This window comes from Pristiophorus japonicus, chromosome 4, assembly GCF_044704955.1.
Source record: "Pristiophorus japonicus isolate sPriJap1 chromosome 4, sPriJap1.hap1, whole genome shotgun sequence".
Classification (NCBI taxonomy): domain Eukaryota; kingdom Metazoa; phylum Chordata; class Chondrichthyes; family Pristiophoridae; genus Pristiophorus; species Pristiophorus japonicus.
The window spans coordinates 1,952,101-1,977,202 of record NC_091980.1 but is presented as its reverse complement, the minus strand read 5'-3'; positions in this window follow the sequence as shown (position 1 = coordinate 1,977,202).

Below are 25,102 nucleotides of genomic sequence, written 5' to 3'. Positions count from 1 at the left end.
AAAGCCTGACATCAGAAGTGGGGAAAATGTTGAAATCAATTCTTAAAGATGAAATAGCAGCGGATTTGGAAAGCAGTGACAGGATCGGTCCAAGTCAGCATGGATTTATGAAAGGGAAATCATACTTGATGAATCTTCTAGAATTTTTTGAGGATGTGACTAGTAGAGTGGATAAGGGAGAACCAGTGGATGTGGTGTATTTGGACTTTCAAAAGGCTTTTGACAAGGTCTCACACAAGAGATTAGTGTGCAAAATTAAGGCACATTGTATTGAGGGTAATAATTGACGTGGAGAGAGAACTGGTTGGCAGACAGGACGCAGAGAGTCGGGATAAATGGGTCCTTCTCAGAATGGCAGACAGTGACTAGTGGGGTGCCGCAGGGCTCAGTGCTGGGACCCCAGCTATTTACAATATACATCCATGATTTAGATGAAGGAATTGGGCGTAATATCTCCAAGTTTTCAGACGACACTAAGCTGGATGGCGGTGTGAGCTGTGAGGGGGGCGCTAAGAGGCTGCAGGATGACTTGGACAGGTTAGGTGAGTGGGGAAATGCATGGCAGGTGCAGTATAATGTTGATAAATGTGAGATTATCCACTTTAATGGCAAAAACATGAAGGCAGAATATTATCTGAATGGCGGCAGATTAGGAAAAGGGGAGGTGCAACGAGACCTGGGTGTCATGGTTCATCAGTCATTGAAAGTTGGCATACAGGTACAGCAGGCGGTGAAGAAGGCAAATGGCATGTGGCCTTCATAGCCAGGGGAACAGGGATGTCTTAATGCAGTTGTACAGGGCCTTTTGAGGCCTCACCTGGAATATTGTGTTCAATTTTGGTTTCCTAATCTGAGGAAGGACGTTCTTGCTATTGAGGGAGTGCAGCGAAGGTTCACCAGACTGATTCCCGGGATGGCGGGACTAACATATGAGGAAAGACTGGATTTACTGGGTCTTTATTCACTGAAGTTTAGAAGGATGAGAGGGGATCTCATAGAAACATATAAAATTCTGATGGGACTGGACAGGTTAGATGCAGGAAGAACGTTCTCGATGTTGGGGAAGTCCAGAACCAGGGGACACAGTCTAAGGATAAGGGGTAAGCTATTTAGGACCGAGATGAGGAGAAACTTCTTCACTCAGAGAGTTATTAACCTCTGGAATTCACTACTGCAAAGAGTTATTGATGCCAGTTCATTAGATATATTCAAGAAGGAGTTAGATATGGACCTGATGCTAAAGGGATCAAGGGGTATGGAGAGAAAGCAGGATAGGGGTACTGAGGTGAATGATCAGCCATGATCTTATTGAATGGTGGTGCAGGCTCGAAGGGCCGAATGGCCGATTCCTGCACCTATTTTCTCTGTTTCTATACAGACCCACACACACTGACTCTCACTGGGGTATGGGTCCCACACACACTGACTCTCACTGGGGTATGGGTCCCACACACACTGACTCTCACTGGGGTACAGTCCGAGACACACTGACTCTCACTGGGGTACATTCCCACACACACTGACTCTCACTGGGGTAAGGGTCCCACACAAACTGACTCTCACTGGGGTACGGGTCCCACACACACTGACTCTCACTGGTGTATGGGTCCCACACACACTGACTCTCACTGGGGTACAGTCCCACACACACAGACTCTCACTGGGGTACAGTCCCATACATACTGACTCTCACTGGGGTACAGTTCAACACACAATGACTCTCACTGGGGTACAGTTCCACACACACTGACTCTCACTGGGGAACAGTCCCACACACACTGACTCTCACTGGGGTACAGTTCCACACACACTGACTCTCACTGGGGTACAGTTCCACACACACTGACTCTCACTGGGGTACAGTCCCACACACACTGACTCTCACTGGGGTACAGTCCCACACATACTGACTCTCACTGGGGTACAGTTCCACAGGTACTGACTCTCACTGGGGTACGGGTCCCACACACACTGACTCTCACTGGGGTACAGTCCCACACACACTGACTCTCACTGGGGTACAGTCCCACACACATTGACTCTCACTGGGGTACAGTTCCACACACACTGACTCTCACTGGGGTACAGACCCACACACACTGACTCTCACTGGGGTACAGTCCTACACACACTGACTCTCACTGGGGTACAGTCCCACACACAAAGATTCTCACTGGTGTACAGCCCCACACACACTTACTCTCACTGGGGTACAGTCCCACACACACTGACTCTCACTGGGGTACAATCCCACACACACTGACTCTCACTGAGGGACGGGTCCCACACACACTGACTCTCACTGGGGTACGGGTCCCACACACACTGACTCTCACTGGGGTACAGGTCCCACACACAAAGACTCTCACTGGGGTGCAATCTCACACCCACTAACTCTCACTGGGGTAAAGTCCCACACACACTGACTCTCACTGGTGTACAGTCCCACACCCACTGACTCTCAATAGGGTACAGGTCCCACACACACTGACTCTCACTGGGGTACAGTCCCACACACACTGACTCTCACTGGGGTATGGGTCCCACCCACACTGACTCTCACTGGGGTACAGTCCCACACACACTGCCTCTCACTGGGGTACAGTCCCACACACACTGACACTCACTGGGGTACAGTACCACACCCACTGACTCTCACTGGTGTACAGGTCCCACACACACTGCCTCTCACTGGGGTACAGTCCCACACACACTGCCTCTCACTGGGGTACAGTCCCACACACACTGACTCTCACTGGGGTACAGTCCCACACACACTGACTCTCACTGGGGTACAGTCCCACACACACTGAGTCTCACTGGGGTACCGTACCACACACACGGACTCTCACTGGGGTACAGTCCCACACACACTGACTCTCACTGGGGTACAGTCCCACACACACTGACTCTCACAGGGGTACAGTCCCACACACACTGACTCTCACTGGGGTATGGGTCCCACCCACACTGACTCTCACTGGGGTACGAGTCTCACACCCACTGACTCTCACTGGGGTACAGTCCCACACACACTGACTCTCACTGGGGTACAGTCCCTCACACGCTGACTCTCACTGGGGTACGGGTCCCACACACACTGACTCTCACTGGGGTACGGGTCCCACACACACTGACTCTCACTGGGGTACAGTTCCACAGGTACTGACTCTCACTCGGGTATGGGTCCCACACACACTGACTCTCACTGGGGTACGGGTCCCACACACACTGACTCTCACTGGGGTACGGGTCCCACACACGCTGACTCTCACTGGGGTACAGTTCCACAGGTACTGACTCTCACTGGGGTACAGGTCCCACACACACTGACTCTCACTGGGGTATGATCCCACACACACTGACCTTCACTGCGGTACAGTCCCACACACACTGACTCTCACTGCGGTACAGTCCCACACGCACTGAATCTCACTGGGGTACAGTCCCACACACACTGACTCTCACTGGGGTACAGTTCCACAGGTACTGACTCTCACTAGGGTACGGGTCCCACACACACTGACTCTCACTGGGGTATGGGTCCCACCCACACTAACTCTCACTGGGGTACGGGTCCCACACACACTGACTCTCACTGGGGTACGGGTCCCACACACGCTGACTCTCACTGGGGTACAGTCCCTCACACACTGACTCTCACTGGGGTACAGTTCCACAGGTACTGCCTCTCACTGGGGTACGGGTCCCACACACACTGACTCTCACTGGGGTACGAGTCCCACAAACGCTGACTCTCACTGGGGTACATTTCCACAGGTACTGACTCTCACTGCGGTACAGTCCCACACACAGTGACTCTCACTGGGGTACAGTCCCACACACACTGACTCTCACTGGGGTACAGTTCCACAGGTACTGACTCTCACTAGGGTACGGGTCCCACACACACTGACTCTCACTGGGGTGCAGTCCCACACACACTGACTCTCACTGAGTTACAGTCCCACACACACTGATCCTCAGTGGTGTACAGTCCCACACACACTGACTCTCACTGGGGTACAGGTCCCACACACACTGACTCTCACTGGGGTATGGGTCCTACAGACACTGACTCTCACTGGGGTATGGGTCTCACACACACTGACTCTCACTGGGGTACAAGTCCCATACCCACTGACTCTCACTGGGGTACAGATCCACAGGTACTGACTCTCACTGGGATACGGGTCCCACACACACTGACTCTCACTGGGGTATGGGTCCCACACACACTGACTCTCACTGGGGTACGGGTCCCACACACACTGACTCTCACTGGGGTACCGGTCCCACACACACTAACTCTCACTGGGGTACAGTCCCACACACACTGACTCTCACTGGGGTACAGTTCCACAGGTACTGACTCTCAATGGCGTACAGGTCCCACACACACTGACTCTCACTGGGGTGTGAGTCTCACAAACACTGACTCTCACTGGGGTACAGTCCCACACACACTGACTCTCACTGGGGTACAGGTCTCACACACACTGACTCTCACTGGGGTACAGTTCCACACACACTGACTCTCACTGGGGTACAGTCCCACACACACTGACTCTCACTGGGGTACAGTCCCACATACACTGAATCTCACTGGGGTACAGTTCCACACACACTGACTCTCACTGGGGTACAGTCCCACACACACTGACTCTCACTGGGGTACAGTCCCACACATACTGACTCTCACTGGGGTACAGTTCCACAGGTACTGACTCTCACTGGGGTAAGGTTCCCACACACACTGACTCTCACTGGGACACAGACCCACACACACTGACTCACTGGGGTACGGGTCCCACACACACTGACTCTCACTGGGGTGCAGTCTCACACCCACTAACTCTCACTGGGGTACAGTCCCACACACACTGACTCTCACTGGGGAACAGTCCCACACACACTGACTCTCAATGGGGTACAGGTCCCACACACACTGACTCACACTGGTGTATGGGTCCCACACACACTGACTCTCACTGGGGTACAGTCCCACACATACTGACTCTCACTGGGGTACAGTCCCACACACACTGACTCTCACTGGGGTACAGTCCCACACATACTGACTCTCAGTGGGGTACAGTTCCACACACACTGACTCTCACTGGGGTATGGGTCCCACACATACTGACTCTCACTGGGGTACAGTCCCACACATACTGACTCTCACTGGGGTACAGTTCCACAGGTACTGACTCTCACTGGGGTAAGGTTCCCACACACACTGACTCTCACTGGGACACAGACCCACACACACTGACTCACTGGGGTACGGGTCCCACACACACTGACTCTCACTGGGGTGCAGTCTCACACCCACTAACTCTCACTGGGGTACAGTCCCACACACACTGACTCTCACTGGGGAACAGTCCCACACACACTGACTCTCAATGGGGTACAGGTCCCACACACACTGACTCACACTGGTGTATGGGTCCCACACACACTGACTCTCACTGGGGTACAGTCCCACACATACTGACTCTCACTGGGGTACAGTCCCACACACACTGACTCTCACTGGGGTACAGTCCCACACATACTGACTCTCAGTGGGGTACAGTTCCACACACACTGACTCTCACTGGGGTATGGGTCCCACACATACTGACTCTCACTGGGGTACAGTCCCACACACACTGACTCTCACTGGGGTACGGGTCCCACACACACTGACTCTCACTGTGGTACAATCCCACACACACTGACTCTCACAGGGGTACAGTCCCACACACACTGACTCTCACTGGGGTACAGTCCCACACACACTAACTCTCACTGGGGTACAGTTCTGCAGGTACTGACTCTCACTGGTGTACGGGTCCCACACACAAAGACTCTCACTGGGGTGCAATCTCACACCCACTAACTCTCACTGGGGTAAAGTCCCACACACACTGACTCTCACTGGTGTACAGTCCCACACACACTGCCTCTCACTGGGGTACAGTCCCACACACACTGACACTCACTGGGGTACAGTACCACACCCACTGACTCTCACTGGTGTACAGGTCCCACACACACTGCCTCTCACTGGGGTAGAGTCCCACACACACTGACTCTCACTGGGGTACAGTCCCACACACACTGACTCTCATTGGGGTACAGTCCCACACACACTGACTCTCACTGGGGTACAGTCCCACACACACTGACTCTCACAAGGACACAGACCCACACACACAGACTCACTGGGGTACGGGTCCCACACACACTGACTCTCACTGGGGTGCAGTCTCACACCCACTAACTCTCACTGGGGTACAGTCCCACACACACTGACTCTCACTGGGGTGCAGTCCCACACACACTGACTCTCAATGGGGTACAGGTCCCACACACACTGACTCACACTGGTGTATGGGTCCCACACACACTAACTCTCACTGGGGTACCGTACAACACACACGGACTCTCACTGGGGTACAGTCCCACACACACTGACTCTCACTGGGGTACAGTCCCACACACACTGACTCTCACTGGGGTACAGTCCCACACACACTGACTCTCACTGGGGTACAGTCCCACACATACTGACTCTCACTGGGGTACAGTCCCACCCACACTGACTCTCAGTGGGGTACAGTCCCACACATACTGACTCTCACTGGGGTACAGTCCTACTCACACTGACTCTCACTGGGGTACAGTCCCACACATACTGACTCTCAGTGGGGTACAGTTCCACACACACTGACTCTCACTGGGGTATGGGTCCCACACACACTGACTCTCACTGGGGTACAGTCCCACACACACTGACTCTCACTGGTGTACAGCCCCACACACACTTACTCTCACTGGGGTACAGTCCCACACACACTGACTCTCACTGGGGTACGGGTCCCACACACACTGACTCTCACTGGGGTACAATCCCACACACACTGACTCTCACAGGGGTACAGTCCCACACACACTGACTCTCACTGGGGTACAGTCCCACACACACTAACTCTCACTGGGGTACAGTTCTACAGGTACTGACTCTCACTGGTGTACGGGTCCCACACACACTGACTCTCACTGGGTTACAGTCCCACACACACTGCCTCTCACTGGGGTACAGTCCCACACACACTGACACTCACTGGGGTACAGTACCACACCCACTGACTTTCACTGGTGTACAGGTCCCACACACACTGCCTCTCACTGGGGTACAGTCCCACACACACTGACTCTCACTGGGGTACAGTCCCACACACACTGACTCTCACTGGGGTACAGTCCCACACACACTGAGTCTCACTGGGGTACCGTACCACACACACGGACTCTCACTGGGGTACAGTCCCACACACACTGACTCTCACTGGGGTACAGTCCCTCACACACTGACTCTCACTGGGGTACGGGTCCCACACACACTGACTCTCACTGGGGTACGGATCCCACACACACTGACTCTCACTGGGGTACAGTCCCACACACACTGACTCTCTCTGGGGTACAGTACCACACCCACTGACTCTCACTGGGGTACAGTTCCACAGGTACTGACTCTCACTGGGGTACAGTCCCACACACACTGACTCTCACTGGGGTACAGTCCCACACACACTGACTCTCACTGGGGTACAGTCCCAGACCCACTGACTCTCACTGGGGTACAGTCCCTCACACACTGACTCTCACTGGGGTACCGTCCCACACACACTGACTCTCACAGGGGTACAGTCCCACACACACTGACTCTCACTGGGGTATAGTACCACACACACTGACTCTCACTGGGGTACGGGTCCCACACACGCTGACTCTCACTGGGGTACAGTCCCTCACACACTGACTCTCACTGGGGTACAGTTCCACAGGTACTGCCTCTCACTGGGGTACGGGTCCCACACACACTGACTCTCACTGGGGTACGAGTCCCACAAACGCTGACTCTCACTGGGGTACATTTCCACAGGTACTGACTCTCACTGCGGTACAGTCCCACACACAGTGACTCTCACTGGGGTACATTCCCACACACACTGACTCTCACTGGGGTACAGTTCCACAGGTACTGACTCTCACTAGGGTACGGGTCCCACACACACTGACTCTCACTGGGGTGCAGTCCCACACACACTGACTCTCACTGAGTTACAGTCCCACACACACTGATCCTCAGTGGTGTACAGTCCCACACACACTGACTCTCACTGGGGTACAGGTCCCACACACACTGACTCTCACTGGGGTATGGGTCCTACAGACACTGACTCTCACTGGGGTATGGGTCTCACACACACTGACTCTCACTGGGGTACAAGTCCCATACCCACTGACTCTCACTGGGGTACAGATCCACAGGTACTGACTCTCACTGGGATACGGGTCCCACACACACTGACTCTCACTGGGGTATGGGTCCCACACACACTGACTCTCACTGGGGTACGGGTCCCACACACACTGACTCTCACTGGGGTACCGGTCCCACACACACTAACTCTCACTGGGGTACAGTCCCACACACACTGACTCTCACTGGGGTACAGTTCCACAGGTACTGACTCTCAATGGCGTACAGGTCCCACACACACTGACTCTCACTGGGGTGTGAGTCTCACAAACACTGACTCTCACTGGGGTACAGTCCCACACACACTGACTCTCACTGGGGTACAGGTCTCACACACACTGACTCTCACTGGGGTACAGTTCCACACACACTGACTCTCACTGGGGTACAGTCCCACACACACTGACTCTCACTGGGGTACAGTCCCACATACACTGAATCTCACTGGGGTTCAGTTCCTCACACACTGACTCTCACTGGGGTACAGTCCCACACACACTGACTCTCACTGGGGTACAGTCCCACACATACTGACTCTCACTGGGGTACAGTTCCACAGGTACTGACTCTCACTGGGGTAAGGTTCCCACACACACTGACTCTCACTGGGACACAGACCCACACACACTGACTCACTGGGGTACGGGTCCCACACACACTGACTCTCACTGGGGTGCAGTCTCACACCCACTAACTCTCACTGGGGTACAGTCCCACACACACTGACTCTCACTGGGGAACAGTCCCACACACACTGACTCTCAATGGGGTACAGGTCCCACACACATTGACTCACACTGGTGTATGGGTCCCACACACACTGACTCTCACTGGGGTACAGTCCCACACATACTGACTCTCACTGGGGTACAGTCCCACACACACTGACTCTCACTGGGGTACAGTCCCACACATACTGACTCTCAGTGGGGTACAGTTCCACACACACTGACTCTCACTGGGGTATGAGTCCCACACACACTGACTCTCACTGGGGTACATTCCCACACACACTGACTCTCACTGGTGTACAGCCCCACACACACTTACTCTCACTGGGGTACAGTCCCACACACACTGACTCTCACTGGGGTACGGGTCCCACACACACTGACTCTCACTGTGGTACAATCCCACACACACTGACTCTCACAGGGGTACAGTCCCACACACACTGACTCTCACTGGGGTACAGTCCCACACACACTAACTCTCACTGGGGTACAGTTCTGCAGGTACTGACTCTCACTGGTGTACGGGTCCCACACACAAAGACTCTCACTGGGGTGCAATCTCACACCCACTAACTCTCACTGGGGTAAAGTCCCACACACACTGACTCTCACTGGTGTACAGTCCCACACACACTGCCTCTCACTGGGGTACAGTCCCACACACACTGACACTCACTGGGGTACAGTACCACACCCACTGACTCTCACTGGTGTACAGGTCCCACACACACTGCCTCTCACTGGGGTAGAGTCCCACACACACTGACTCTCACTGGGGTACAGTCCCACACACACTGACTCTCATTGGGGTACAGTCCCACACACACTGACTCTCACTGGGGTACAGTCCCACACACACTGACTCTCACAAGGACACAGACCCACACACACAGACTCACTGGGGTACGGGTCCCACACACACTGACTCTCACTGGGGTGCAGTCTCACACCCACTAACTCTCACTGGGGTACAGTCCCACACACACTGACTCTCACTGGGGTGCAGTCCCACACACACTGACTCTCAATGGGGTACAGGTCCCACACACACTGACTCACACTGGTGTATGGGTCCCACACACACTAACTCTCACTGGGGTACGGGTCCCACACACACTGACTCTCACTGGGGTACGGATCCCACACACACTGACTCTCACTGGGGTACAGTCCCACACACACTGACTCTCTCTGGGGTACAGTACCACACCCACTGACTCTCACTGGGGTACAGTTCCACAGGTACTGACTCTCAATGGGGTACAGGTCCCACACACACTGACTCTCACTGGGGTACAGTCCCACACACACTGACTCTCACTGGGGTACCGTCCCACACACACTGACTCTCACTGGGTTACAGTCCCACACACACTGACTCTCACTGGGGTACAGTCCCACACACACTGACTCTCACTGGGGTACAGTCCCACACCCACTGACTCTCACTGGGGTACAGTCCCTCACACACTGACTCTCACTGGGGTACCGTCCCACACACACTGACTCTCACAGGGGTACAGTCCCACACACACTGACTCTCACTGGGGTACAGTACCACACACACTGACACTCAAGGGGGTACAATCCCATAGACTCTGACTCTCACTGAGGTATGATCCCACATACACTGACCTTCACTGCGGTACAGTCCTACACACACTGACTCTCACTGGGGTACAGTTCTACAGGTACTGACTCTCACTGGGGTACGGGTCCCACACACAAAGACTCTCACTGGGGTGCAGTCCCTCACACACAGACTCTCACTGGGGTACAGGTCCCACACCCACTGACTCTCACTGGGGTACAGGTCCCACACACACTGACTCTCACTGGGGTACAGTCCCACACACACTAATTCTCACTGGGGTACAGTCCCACACACACTGACTCTCACTGGGGTACGGGTCCCACACACACTGACTCTCACTGGGGTACAGTCCCATACACACTAACTCTCACTGGGGTGCAGTCCCACACACACTGTCTCTCACTGGGGTACGGGTCCCACACACACTGACTCTCACTGGGGTACAGTTCCACACAAACTGACTCTCACCGGGGTACGGGTCCCACACACACTGTCTCTCACTGGGGTACAGTCCCACACACACTGACTCTCACTGGGGTACAGTCCCACACACACTGTCTCTCACTGGTGTACAGTTCCACACACACTGACTCTCACTGGGGTACAGTTCCACACACACTGACTCTCACTGGGGTACAGTTCCACACACACTGACTCTCACCGGGGTATGGGTGCCACTCACACATTTTGCAATATGATGAGTTGAATGATGAGCCAGACTGACGGAATTTTTTGATAGACCCCACACTGCAACGAGTGATTGCAATCCATCAAGCTGAGTCTGAGGCTGTTGCTTTGCGAGATAATGAGTGCGGCTTGCCAATTAAACAGGTTTTGAACATTGTGGAAACATTTTTTACTTTTGAAAGCAATGAGGTTTTTCTAAATTAACCAGCATAGATCCAACTGTGTAAATAGCCGAGGGAAATAGATTTGGAAGCTTTGACAGATCCTTCACTTACACTTGGTGCATGGGAATCTTGCTGAGCTTTCACACACCATCACGATCGTCTAATAATGGCATGAGAAAATACAGCTTGTTTATTCTGTCCGTGAATCCGTGCGTCTGTAACAATAACTCACATTTATACCACGCCTTTAATGCAGCAAAACATCCCAAGGTGCTTGACAGATGTGTTATCAAGCAAAATTTGATACTGAGCCACACAAGGAGAAATTAGGGCAGGTGACCAAAGGCTCGGTCAAAGAGTTTGGTTTTAAGGAGCATCTTAAAGGAGGAAAGAGAGGTAGAGAGGCGGAGAGGTTTAGGGAGGGAGTTCCAGAGCTTGGGGCCCAGGCAACAGAAGGCACGGCCACCGATGGTGGAGAGATTATAATCAGGGATGCTCAAGAACCCAGAATTGGAAGAGCGCAGACATCTCGGAGGGTTGTGGGGCTGGAGGAGATTACAGAGATAGGGAGAGTCGAGGGCCATGGAGGGATTTGAAAACAAGGATGAGAATTTTAAAATGGAGGCATTGCCAGACCGGGAGCCAATGTAGGTCAGCGAGCACAGGGGGTGATGGGTGAGTGGGACTTGGTGCGAGTTAGGACACAGGGCAGCGAGCACAGAGGGTGATGGGTGAGTGGGACTTGGTGCGAGTTAGGACACAGGGCAGTGAGCACAGGGGGTGATGGGTGAGCGGGACTTGGTGCGAGTTAGGACACAGGGCAGCGAGCACAGGGGGTGATGGGTGAGCGGGACTTGGTGCGAGTTAGGACACAGGGCAGTGAGCACAGGGGGTGATGGGTGAGCGGGACTTGGTGTGAGTTCGGACACAGGGCAGTGAGCACAGGGGGTGATGGGTGAGCAGGACTGAGTGTGAGTTAGGACACGGGGCAGTGAGCACAGGGGGTGATGGGTGAGCGGGACTTGGTGTGAGTTAGGACACGGGGCAGCGAGCACAGGGGGTGATGGGTGAGCGGGACTGGGTGCGAGTTAGGACATGGGGCAGTGAGCACAGGGGGTGATGGGTGAGCGGGACTGGGTGCGAGCTGGTTGAAGAATGTGCTCCAAATCTTGATTGAAACATCCTTTCCTGAATGTTTCCCGAACTCCCAGCCGGGCTTGTTCTCTCAGACAGGGAAATTCCTTGGGGGCCAGTTTGGAAAGAATCAGATTAACGGCTCGATTGGAACTCTTCATTAGAACTGGTGTAACTGTTTCCAGTGGCAGGAGGGTCGGTAAGCAGGTAATCAGGTCTCCCCTCAGCCTCCTCTGTTCCAAAGAAACAAAACCCAGCATCTCCAATCTTTCCTCATAGCGAAAATTCTCCAGTCCAGGCAACATTTTTGTAAATCTCCTCTACACCCTCTCCAGTGCAATGACTAATTAATCCGTGTCTTCCCAAACGGGGTCAGTGTGGGTCAGTGTGGGTCAGAGTGGGTCAGAGTGGGGTCAGTGTGGGTCAGTGTGGGGTCAGTGTCGGTCAGAGCGGGGTCAGTGTCGGTCAGTGTGGGTCAGAGTGGGGTCAGTGTCGGTCAGAGCGGGGTCAGTGTGGGTCAGAGCGGGGTCAGTGTCGGTCAGTGTGGGGTCAGTGTGGGTCGGTGTGGGTCAGAGTGGGGTCAGTGTCGGTCAGAGCGGGGTCAGTGTCGGTCAGTGTGGGTCAGAGTGGGGTCAGTGTCGGTCAGAGCGGGGTCAGTGTGGGTCAGAGCGGGGTCAGTGTGGGTCAGAGCGGGGTCAGTGTGCGTCAGAGCCGGGTCAGTGTGGGTCAGTGTGGGGTCAGTGTGGGTCAGAGCGGGGTCAGTGTGGGGTCAGTGTGGGTCAGAGCGGGGTCAGTGTGGGTCAGAGCGGGGTCAGTGTGTGTCAGAGTCGGGTCAGTATGGGTCAGAGCGGGGTCAGTGTGGGTCAGAGCGGGATCAGTGTGCGTCAGAGCCGGGTCAGTGTGGGTCAGAGCGGGGTCAGTGTGCGTCAGAGCGGGGTCAGTGTGGGTCAGAGTGGGGTCAGTGTCGGTCAGTGTGGGTCAGTGTGGGGTCAGTGTGGGTCAGAGCGGGGTCAGTGTGGGTCAGAGCGGGGTCAGTGTGGGTCAGAGCTGGGTCAGTGTGGGTCAGTGTGGGTCAGAGCGGGGTCAGTGTGGGTCAGAGCAGGGTCAATGTGGGTCAGTGTGGGTCAGTGTGGGGTCAGTGTGGGTCGGTGTGGGTCAGAGCGGGGTCAGTGTGGGTCAGTGTGGATCAGAGCGGGGTCAGAGCGGGTCAGTGTGGGTCAGTGTGGGGTCAGTGTGGGTCAGTGTAGGTCAGAGTGGGGTCAGTGTGGGCCAGAGTGGGTCAGAGTGGGGTCAGTGTGGGTCAGAGTGGGTCAGAGTGGGGTCAGTGTGGATCAGTGTGGGTCAGTGGGGTCAGTGTGGGTCAGAGCGGGCTCAGTGTGGGTCAGAAGGGGGTCAGTGTGGGTCAGTGTGGGTCAGTGTGGGTCAGTGTGGGTCATTGCGGGGTCAGTGTGGGTCAGTGTGGGAGAGAGTGGGTTCAGCACGGGGTCAGTGTGGGTCAGAGCGTGGTCAGAGTGGGTCAGTGTGGGTCAGTGTGGGTCAGAGTGGGTCAGTGTGGGTCAGAGCGGGGTCAGTGGGGTCAGTGTGCGTCAGAGCGGGGTCAGTGTGGGTCAGAGTGGGATCAGAGTGTGTCAGTGTGGGTCAGAGCGGGGTCAGTGTGGGTCAGAGTGGGTCAGAGTGGGGTCCGTGGGGTCAGTGTGGGTCTGTGTGGGTCAGAGCCGGGTCAGTGTGGGTCAGAGCGGGGTCAATGTGGGTCAGTGTGGGTCAGAGCGGGGTCAGTGTGAGTCAGTGTGGGTCTGAGTGGGTCAGAGTGGGGTCAGTGTGGGTCTGTGTGGGTGAGAGCCGGGTCAGTGTGGGTCAGAGCGGGGTCAGTGTGGGTCAGTCTGGGTCAGAGTGGGTCAGAGCGGGGTCAGTGTGGGTCAGTGTGGGTCAGAGCGGGGGCTGTGTGGGTCAGTGTGGGTCAGAGTGGGTCAGAGCGGGGTCAGTGTAGGTCTGTGTGGGTCAGAGCGGGATCAGTGTGGGTCAGAGCGGGGTCAGTGTGGGTCAGTGTGGGTCAGAGCGGGGTCAGTGTGGGTCAGAATGGGTCAGTGTGGGTCAGAGTGGGGTCTGTGGGGTCAGTGTGGGTCAGAGCGGGGTCAGTGTGGGTCAGAGCCGGGTCAGTCTGGGTCAGTGTGGGTCAGAGCGGGGTCAGAGCGGGGTCAGTGTGGGTCAGTGTGTGTCAGCGCGGGGTCAGTGTGGGTCAGAGCGGGGTCAGTGTGGGTCAGAGCCGGGTCAGTCTGAGTCAGTGTGGGTCAGTGTGGGTCAGAGCGGGGTCAGAGCGGGGTCAGTGTGTGTCAGAGCGGGGTCAGTGTGGGTCAGAGCGGGGTCAGTGTGGGGTCAGTGTAGGTCAGAGCGGGGTCAATGTGGGGCAGTGTGGGTTAGAGCGGGGTCAGAGCTGTGTAGCACCTTCAGAAGAGGAGGGAGGAAATTGGGAGACGTGGATTAAAAGAGGCTTTCAAAATATATTATTAAAAAATAAAATGGTACATTGTGTTGCTTTGCTGATAAACAGAAATGTATAATGTCATTACAAAAGCTTTTATCCAAACTGCACCACTTTATTCAATAATGTGACTGTTTTATGAGGCAGACACAATGTGGAGGCTTTCCCCCAGGATTGAATATTTCCCTGGTGTCTGCACAGTGGACATTCTCGGGTCTCTCTATCAGGATCACTTGCTGTGTTTCCGCTGTGATGAGTCACTTCAGTGTCTGCAGTGACCATTAGAGATTCGGAACGCTCAGGAATGTAAATATAATCCGCTCCATTTCCGATTGAGATATGAGAAATTAGAGACATGTTAAATGCTGTGCGGAACAGCAACCGTCACTGGTACCTGACCCGCGAGTCAGAATGAGACAAAGGGACCCTTTACAGAACCATACAGCGCAAGAGGAGGCCATTGGACCCATTGTGCCTGTGCCGGCTCTGTGACAGAGCGATCCAATCAGTCCCACTCCCCCCGCTCTCTCCCCACAGCCCGGCAACTTTCTCCCCCTTCAATTATTTATCCAATTCCCCCTTTTGAAAATGTTATGTATGCAATAAAGGTTCAAACTGAGCACTGTTTAACTGAACAGGGTACACCCTTGGCTCCGCTTTATTTAGTCCCAAAGTGCCTGACTCTCAAAATGGCTGGCCTTTTATACCAGAGCAGCACCATGTGCGTGCTGCTTAGTGACCTCCAACAATGACACCATCTGGTGGCTACAAACAGCATGTACATACATGACAGAACCCCCCCCTTTGAGATCTTATCACAGTCTTTCACAGGTTGAGATGGTCCGGTGCTTTGCGCTCCCGGGTTGATCGTCTCAGTTCGATTCCGGGCTTGGTCCAGAACTTAAAGAAGGGTAACTTTGAAGGTATGAGGCGTGAATTGGCTAGGATAGATTGGCGAATGATACTGAAGGGGTTGACTGTGGATGGGCAATGGCAGACATTTAGAGACCGCATGGATGAACTACAACAATTGTACATCCCTGTCTGGCGTAAAAATAAAAAAGGGAAGGTGGCTCAACCGTGGCTATCAAGGGAAATCAGGGATAGCATTAAAGCCAAGGAAGTGGCATACAAATTGGCCAGAAATAGCAGTGAACCTGGGGACTGGGAGAAATTTAGAACTCAGCAGAGGAGGACAAAGGGTTTGATTAGGGCAGGGAAAATGGAGTACGAGAAGAAGCTTGCAGGGAACATTAAGACGGACTGCAAAAGTTTCTATAGATATGTAAAGGGAAAAAGGTTAGTAAAGACAAACGTAGGTCCCCTGCAGTCAGAATCAGGGGAAGTCATAACGGGGAACAAAGAAATGGCAGAACAATTGAACAAGTACTTTGGTTCGGTATTCACTAAGGAGGACACAAACAACCTTCCGGATATAAAAGGGGTCAGAGGGTCTAGAAAGAAGGAGGATCTGAGGGAAATCCTTATTAGTCGGGAAATTGTGTTGGGGAAATTGATGGGATTGAAGGCCGATAAATCCCCAGGGCCTGATGGACAGCATCCCAGAGTACTTAAGGAGGTGGCCTTGGAAATAGCGGATGCATTGACAGTCATTTTCCAATATTCCACAGACTCTGGATCAATTCCTATCGAGTGGAGGTTAGCCAATGTAACCCCACTTTTTAAAAAAGGAGGGAGAGAGAAAACAGGGAATTATAGACCAGTCAGCCTGACCTCAGTAGTGGGTAAAATGATGGAATCAATTATTAAGGATGTCATAGCAGCGCATTTGGAAAATGGTGACATGATAGGTCCAAGTCAGCATGGATTTGTGAAAGGGAAACCATGCTTGACAAATCTTCTGGAATTTTTTGAGGATGTTTCCAGTAGAGTGGACAAGGGAGAACCAGTTGATGTGGTATATTTGGACTTTCAGAAGGCTTTCGACAAGGTCCCACATAAGAGATTAATGTGCAAAGTTAAAGCACATGGGATTGGGGGCAGTTTGCTGACATGGATAGAGAACTGGTTGTCAGACAGGAATCAAAGAGTAGGAGTAAATGGGTACTTTTCAGAATGGCAGGCAGTGACTAGTGGGGTACTGCAAGGTTCTGTGCTGGGGCCCCAGCTGTTTACATTGTACATTAATGATTTGGACGAGGGGATTAAATGTAGTATCTCCAAATTTGCGGATGACACTAAGTTGGGTGGCAGTGTGAACTGCGAGGAGGATGCTATGAGGCTGCAGAGTGACTTGGCTAGGTTAGGTGAGTGGGCAAATGCATGGCAGATGAAGTATAATGTGGATAAATGTGAGGTTATCCACTTTGGTGGTAAAAACAGAGAGACAGACTATTATCTGAATGGTGACAGATTAGGAAAAGGGGAGGTGCAACGAGACCTGGGTGTCATGGTACATCAGTCATTGAAGGTTGGCATGCAGGTACAGCAGGCGGTTAAGAAAGCAAATGGCATGTTGGCCTTCATAGCGAGGGGATTTGAGTACAGGGGCAGGGAGGTGTTGCTACAGTTGTTCAGGGCCTTGGTGAGGCCACACCTGGAGTATTGTATACAGTTTTGGTCTCCTAACTTGAGGAAGGACATTCTTGCTATTGAGGGAGTGCAGCGAAGGTTCACCAGACTGATTCCCGGGATGGCGGGACTGACATATGAAGAAAGACTGGATCAACTGGGCTTGTATTCACTGGAGTTCAGAAGAATGAGAGGGGATCTCATAGAAACGTTTAAAATTCTGACGGGTTTAGACAGGTTAGATGCAGGAAGAATGTTCCCAATGTTGGGGAAGTCCAGAACCAGGGGTCACAGTCTAAGGATAAGGGGTAAGCCATTTAGGACTGAGATGAGGAGAAACTTCTTCACCCAGAGAGTGAATGAACCTGTGGAATTCTCTACCACAGAAAGTAGTTGAGGCCAATTCACTAAATATATTCAAAAAGGAGTTAGATGTAGTCCTTACTACTAGGTGGATCAAGAGGTATGGCGAGAAAGCAGGAATGGGGTACTGAAGTTGCATGTTCAGCCATGAACTCATTGAATGGTGGTGCAGGCTCGAAGGGCCGAATGGCCTACTCCTGCACCTATTTTCTATGTTTCTATGGCCCCAAGTTTCCACACGTGGCAAAACAGGTGCCCCTCCGGGCTGGGCGCCCGTTTTTCGCGCTGAAAATGGCGCCTGAAAAAATACGCGCTATTCTCGAGCGCTTTGCAGCTCGATGTTTGCTTGACGCGGCGCACAGGGGGCGGAGCTTACCACTCGCGCCGATTTTGTAAGTAGGAGGGGGCGGGTACAATTTAAATTATTTTTTTTCATGTCGGCAACCCTGCGCGTGCGCGTTGGAGCGTTCGCCCATGCGCAGTCTGAAGTAAACATTGGCACTCGGCCATTTTAAAAAGTGCTGCAGAAAAAGTGAAGATTTGTTTATTGAACCCTTGCAAAGGCTTGTATTTTAATTTTCTTGATATTTGTGTGTGAGGGTGAGGGAGTGCATTCTGTAATTAAAGATAGACTGTGATAAACGGGACACATGCACTTGTTTGAGACTATTCAAATTCTTTGTAGCTGTTCAATTTTTAACATTTTTTAATAAAACCACATTGCCCCTCAATGATCAGCACTGAGGCTTCCTGCAGCCTTCTCCCCCTGCCGTCCGTCAGGCCCGACGGGAAACCGCTGCCTCAAGTAATGAGGCTTCCTGCAGCCTTCTCCCTCCCTCCCTCCCTCCCCCCCTGCCCTCGGTCGGTCCCGATAGCAAACCGCTGCCTGAAGCACTTTCACACAGGTAGGAACATGGTTTATTTAATCTTTTCTTTGCTTATAAATTTTTATTCAGGTTGGGTTTATTTGTATAATATTTGTGTAAGTATAAATAAGGATTTATTGTAGAATGTAATGACTTCCCTTCCCCCCCACTCCCCCCCCACCTCATTCCCGACGCCTCATTTGTAACCTGCCCCTGATTTTTTAATGTGTAGACAAAGTTTTTTCAAGCGTACAAAAATCTTCACTTACTCCATTCTAAGTTAGTTTGGAGTACGTTTTCACTGTGGAAACTTTCAAATCAGGCGTCAGTGGCCGGACACGCCCCCTTTTGAAAAAAAAATTCTGTTCAAAAGTGAAACTGTTCTCCCTGACTAGAACTGCAGAAAACTTAAATGTGGAGAATTGAGATTTCTAAGATAGTCCGTTCTCCACCAGTTGCTCCTAAAAATCAGGAGCAAATCATGTGGAAACTTGGGGCCTATGTTTCTATGTTTGGGTGAGTGTGCGGGGTCTGTTGTGGCTGCTGGCTGGATGACTGACTTGTTGGGGGTGGCAGTGGCCATGTCAGGAATTGCAAGTCCATTTTTATTGAACAAGTCCGTGATGGAAATTCCGGGTTCACTGATGACCCTTGAACCCACTGAAGGCTGCTGGTAGGTTGGTTGGTCGTCGACGGTTTCTTCGTCCGACTGCTCTGGCTTGTCTGTGTGCCTCAGCTTTGTCTGATCCATGTGTTTCCTGCAAGTTTGCCCATTCTTGAGCTTAATAACAAATACTCTGTTACCCTCCTTGGCCAAGTCTGTACCAGCGATCCATTTGGGACCCTGACCATAATTGAACACATATTCATTAACAGAAATCTCGCGTGACACAAGTTGTGCGATCGTGGTACTCTTGTTGACTCTGCCTTCTGTATTCAACATAATTATTTAAATCCGGGTGTACCAGAGATAACTTGGTCTTAAGACCTCTTTTCATCATGAGTTCAGCAGGCGAGACCCCTGTGAGTGTGCGGGGTCTTGTCCTGTAATTCAGCAGTATGCAGGACAAGCGGGTCTGCAGTGACCCTTGGGTTTCTGAAAGGTCAAAATTCACGGGAACCCCCCAGTGTTTGGGCTCATTGGAAAGGAAATTTAATTTGGGACTATCTACCAGAAAGCTTGAAATCCTAAAGTGCTTATGGAAGAAACTACGAACTTTAATCGAATTTTGGACTTTTTACAAGACAAACTCAAGTCTGTGGGCGGGCCTGAGGAACTAAAGGAGCCAACTTGATTATTGGAACTGTCTGGGTGTTGGCACTAAAGTAAATTGTCTGGAGAAAAGGATACTCAAAAACCCTTCTCCACAAGAGACAGTAACATTACAATAACTCAGAGGTGGCCAGCCATCAAACTGAACCGAGAAAAGCCATCTTCAGCATGAATAACAACAAAGGGTCCACTATAGCCTGTATATAAAAAACAAGCACAAAAGGACATTGCGATTACCAAGCTAATATTTCCATCAGGAAACAGATTTAGAAGAGCAGCCCTCCCAAAACATATTAACTTTTAACGAACCCACCAAAATATTACAAAGAATTGTCAAGCCTGCCAAATTTAGAATTCTGGACTGATTTGGCGCGAAGATTAGGACAACTCAAACGGTATAACTGACTCCCTGTTTTAACAAAGAGTATGCTATACTGCGACTGTGCCATCAAGAAGGGAGAGAAACCAACGCGACAGTTGAAAACCAACTTCTCCAGCCTCGAAGCCCTGAAGTCCTGAAGGAAGGAAGAACATCACCATCGCGGCAGCAACCAACCACAGCCAATGCGGCACCACCAAAACCACCGCGATCGACCAAACTCGAAACAAAACTCCAACAGAAAGAAACCAAAGAATCGAAAATTTCCACTCTACAAGCTGTTCCTGAGCTACCAACGGGTAAAACATTACCTAAAGAACTGTAAAAACCTACTTCTAACGAAGGAAAGCGGGTACTTACCCCACAAATCCAAAACCCGTCTTACCGCATCAGCGGACTCAACCCAACTGAAGATTGCATAGTAAGAAGTCTCCTCCGATGTTCGGGCAAGCAGAACGTACAGAATTCAATGAACCCTGAAATCGCGAACTACCGCTAACTGACCAGAAAGGATTGGTAAGCATAGTCCCTGCCTGCCCTGGAGTCTAACCGAGCTAGAATTAGGTATTGGGAGGTGGGAGGTGTAATTTTTATTGTAACCCCCTTTGAATGTGTAATGTATTGTTCTTTATTAGAGTGATTATAAGTTTGACACTGTATTTTCTTGTCTGTAATAAAATCAAAGTTCTTTTGCAGCAAACCAGTTGCCCTTTGCACTTTATCACATCCCCCAAATAAACCCAGAATCTAGAACCCAAGGGAGTGGGAGCGATTCGAACCGCTCAAGTAGGTCAGAGGTGAACCTGACCCCCCCCCCCACCCTCGGCCCGGAGACCACCCCTTATAGGTACTCTCCTCATGCTTTCCTTAATAATTTGTACTGCACGTTTGCTTACCCGTTAGACGCAGGCTTGAATGGTGCTGACCTTACATGTTTTATGCCGTTAAGTTTTACAAACTCCTGAAACTCCTGACTGGTGAAGTACGACCCATTGTCGCTCACCACTATGTCAGGCAGACCATGTGTCGCGAACATGACATTGAGATTCTCTATGGTTGCCGAGGACATACTGGATGACATGATTATGCATTCTATCCACTTCGAATAAGTGTCCACCACCACTAAAAACATTTTGCCCAGGAAGGGACCTGCAAAATCTACATGGATCCTGGACCAAGGTTTGGATGGCCATGACCACAGACTCAGCGGCGATTCCGCTGGAGCTTTGCTGAGCTGCATGCAGGTGTTGCACTGATGCGCGCATGCTTCCAGCTCAGAATCAATTCCTGGCCACCATAAGTGGGACCTGGCGATGGCCTTCATCATCACTATACCAGGATGTGTGCTGTGTAACTCACGCACAAACGTCTCTCTCCCTTTCTTGGGCATTACAACTCGATTGCCCCACAATATGCAATCTGCTTGAATAGACAGTTCGTCCTTGCAACGAATGTACAGTGTGGCCTCCTCGCACATTTGCTTAGGTATGGCAGATCAATCCACTTTAAGGATGCAATCCTTTATCACCGATAAAATCGGGTCCTGGCTGGTCCAGGTCTTAACTTGTTGAGCCGTGACAGGGGTTCCTTCACAAAAGCATCGATGATTAACATTAGATCCGCCGGTTGTGGTGTTTCCACCTCCGGTGTGGGCAACGGCAACCGGCTCAAAGCATCGGCACAACTCTCGGTGCCAGGTCTGTGGCGAATGACATAATCATAGGCAGATAATGTCAGCGCCCACCTCTGGATGTGAGATGAAGCGATGGTATTGATACCTTTGCTCTCGGAAAACAACGAAATGAGCGGCTTGTGATTGGTCTCTAATTCAAACCTGAGACCGAATAGGTATTGATGCATCTTTTCAACACCGTGCAAACACACTAAATCTTCTTTTTTTACCATACTGTAGGCTCTTTCTGCTTCAGACTTTTGGATGCATACGCGACAGGTTGAAGTTTCCCTGACTCATTGGCTTGTTGTAACACGCAACCAATTCCACATGACGATACGTCACAGGCCAAAACTAAACGTTTACATGGGGCATAATATACCAGCAGCTTGTTTGAGCAAAGCAGATTGGTGGCTTTCTCGAAAGCTCTGTCTTGCGATGCGCCCCACACCCAGTTGTTGCCTTTTCTCAACAGCATGTGCAGTGGTTCAAGTAAGGTGCTCAATTTAGGTAGGAAGTTACCAAAGTAGTTGAGTAGACTCAGGAACGAATGCAGTTCCATCATGTTCTGTGGTTTGGGTGCATTCTTGATGGCTTTGGTTTTCACGTCAGTAGGTCTGATGCAATCAGCGGAGATTTTTCTCCCGAGGAATTTGACCTCTGGTGCCATGAAGACGCACTTCGAATGTTTAAGTCTGAGTCCCACTCTGTCCAAACGCAGTAGAACCTATTCCAGGTTATTCAGATGTACCTCGGAGTCACGACCGGTGATCAGGATGTCATCTTGGAACACGACGGTTCTGGGAACGAACTTCAGTAGACTTTCCATATTCCTCTGGAATATTGTTACAGGTGAGCAAATTCCAAATGGGCAGCTGTGGTAAATAAACAGTCCTTTGTGCGTGTTAATGCACATAAGTCTGTTCGACGTCTCGACCAACTCCTGCGTCAAAAGCTTCGATAAATATGTGAAGAGAAAAAGATTGGTGAAGATGAGCGTGGGTCCCTTGCAGTCGGATTCAGGTGAATTTATAATGGGGAACAAAGAAATGGCAGACCAATTGAACAAATACTTCGGTTCTGTCTTCACGAAGGAAGACGCAAATAACCTTCCGAAGGTACTGGGGGACAGTGGGTCTAGTGAGAAGGAGGAACTGAAGGATATCCTTAGTAGGCGGGAAATTGTGTTCAGGAAATTGATGGGATTGAAGGCCGATAAATCCCCGGGGCCCGATAGTCTGCATCCCAGAGTGCTCAAGGAAGTGGCCCTAGAAATAGTGGATGCATTGGTGATCATTTTCCAACAGTCTATCGACTCTGGATCAGTTCCCATGGACTGGAGGGTAGCTAATGTAACACCACTTTTTAACAAAGGAAGGAGAGAGAAAACGGGTAATTATAGACCGGTTAGCTTGACATCAATAGTGGGGAAAATGTTGGAATCGATCATGAAGGATGAAATAGCAGCACATTTGGAAAGCAGTGACAGGATCGGACCAAGTCAGCATGGATTTATGAAAGGGAAATCATGCTTGATGAATCTTCTGGAATTTTTTTGAGGATGTAACTAGCAGAGTGGACAAGGGAGAACCAGTGGATATGGTGTATTTAGACTTTCAGAAGGCTTTTGACAAGGTCCCGCACAAGAGATTGTTGTGAAAAATCAAAGCACATGTATTGGGGGTAATGTACTGACGTGGATAGAGAACTGGTTGGCAGACAGGAAGCAGAGAGTCGGGGTAAACGGGTCCTTTTCAGAATGGCAGGCAGTGACTAGTGGAGTGCCACAGGGCTCAGTGCTGGGACCCCAGCTATTTACAATATACATTAATGATTTGGATGAAGGAATTGAATGTAATATCTCCAAGTTTGCAGATGACACTAAACTGGGTGGTGGTGTGAGCTGTGAGGAGGACGCTAAGAGGCTGCTGGGTGACTTGGACAGGTTAGGTGAGTGGGCAAATGCATGGCAGATGCAGTATAATGTGGATAAATGTGAGGTTATCCATTTTGGTGGCAAAAACACAAAGACAGAATATTATCTGAATGGCGGCAGATTAGGAAAAGGGGAGGTGCAACGAGACCTGGGTGTCATGGTTCATCAGTCACTGAAAGTGGGCATGCAGGTACAGCAGGCAGTTAAGAAGGCAAATGGTATGTTGGCCTTCATAGCTAGGGGATTTGAGTATAGGAGCAGGGAGGTCTTACTGCAGTTGTATAGGTCCTTGGTGAGGCCTCACCTGGAATATTGTGTTCAGTTTTGGTCTTCCAGGCTGAGGAAGGGCGTTCTTGCTATTGAGGGAGTGCAGCGAAGGTTCACCAGACTGATTCCCGGGATGGCTGTGCTGACATATGAGGAGAGACTGGATCAAATGGACCTTTATTCACTGGAGTTTAGAAGGATGAGAGGGGATCTCATAGAAACACATAAGATTCTGACGGGACTGGACAGGTTAGATGCGGGAAGAATGTTCGCGATGTTGGAGAAGTCCAGAACCAGGGGACATAGTCCTAGAATAAGGGATAGGCTATTTAGGACTGAGATGAGGAGAAACTTCTTCACTCAGAGAGTTGTTAACCTGTGGAATTCCCTGCCACAGAGAGTTGTTGATGCCAGTTCATTGGATATATTCAAGAGGGAGTTAGATATGGCCCTTACAGTTAAGGGGATCAAGGGGTATGGAGAGAAAGCAGGAAAGGGGTACTGAGGTGAATGATCAGCCATGATATTGAATGGTGGTGCAGGCTCGAAGGGCCGAATGGCCTACTCATGCACCTATTTTCTATGTTTCTATGTTTCTATGTCACATAGGCCGATGTCAAGTCCAGTTTTGTGAACGACTTCCCTCCGGCTAGCATCGCAAACAAGTCATCAGCCTTTGGTAACGGGTACTGATCTTGTTTC